The sequence below is a fragment of the Mastomys coucha genome, unplaced genomic scaffold (genome assembly GCF_008632895.1).
Source record: "Mastomys coucha isolate ucsf_1 unplaced genomic scaffold, UCSF_Mcou_1 pScaffold8, whole genome shotgun sequence".
Classification (NCBI taxonomy): domain Eukaryota; kingdom Metazoa; phylum Chordata; class Mammalia; order Rodentia; family Muridae; genus Mastomys; species Mastomys coucha.
In genome coordinates, this window is record NW_022196914.1 from 23169890 (window position 1) to 23170791 (window position 902).

Genomic DNA, 902 nt, shown 5'->3' on the forward strand with positions numbered 1-902 from the left:
CTCCTGGCTCCTAGTATTACTGACAAGGGGACATCAGGAGGGTGTAGACTACTACTAAACCAGTGACCTTGGTGCTTTTCCTGGCTCATGAATGTCTTACTTCACACATTCACTAAACTGCTGCACAGCTAAAACCAGATTCCCCCTGTTCCTCTGAAGAGATGAAAACGAGATTTTTTTTAAAAAACAGGCAAGTGTTAAATGTTACACTTATTTTAAAATAACGGACTTAATTTGAGGACAGGAATTGATAGAATATTTTCTCATGACTTTTTCACATTCATTCAGAGTTTTCTTCTTTTAGATTTAAGCACAGGTCTGTTGGGCATCTACTACATTGTATGGTGTGGCAGTTAGAGTTAACTGCTAGCTTAACAGAACTAGGCTTACATGGAGATGAACGTCTTGGGTAACCTGCAGATTATCTTGACTGCCTTCAGTGGCAGCACCTTGTCCTGGCTGGGATGCTGGACTGTACAGACAGACAAAGGAACTGGGCAGCAGCTTGCACTCACTTCTCTCTGCTCCTGACTTGCCTGCCATGGTGGACATCCTTGATCAGTGAGCTAGAAAAACCTTCTCCCTTAAGTTGCTTCTGTCCGAGACCTTTATTACAGCAACAGAAAAGGGAATGAACATATACGTCACCTGAGAATTTTAAGCTTCCCTTTTAGCTCAACTCTCACAGTTTATTACACTTTCCTAAAACTCTAAGTTGACACTGTGCTCTGCCTCTGCCAAACTGGCGATCTGGTGTTTCTCTGAGATGAACTACACACATTGAAGGTTTTCTATTTCTACTGTGGCTATTGCTTTTTTAAGAAACAACACATTGCTGGGCAGTGGTGGTGGTGCACGCCTTTAATCCCAGCACTTGGGAGGCAGAGGCAGGTGGATTTCTG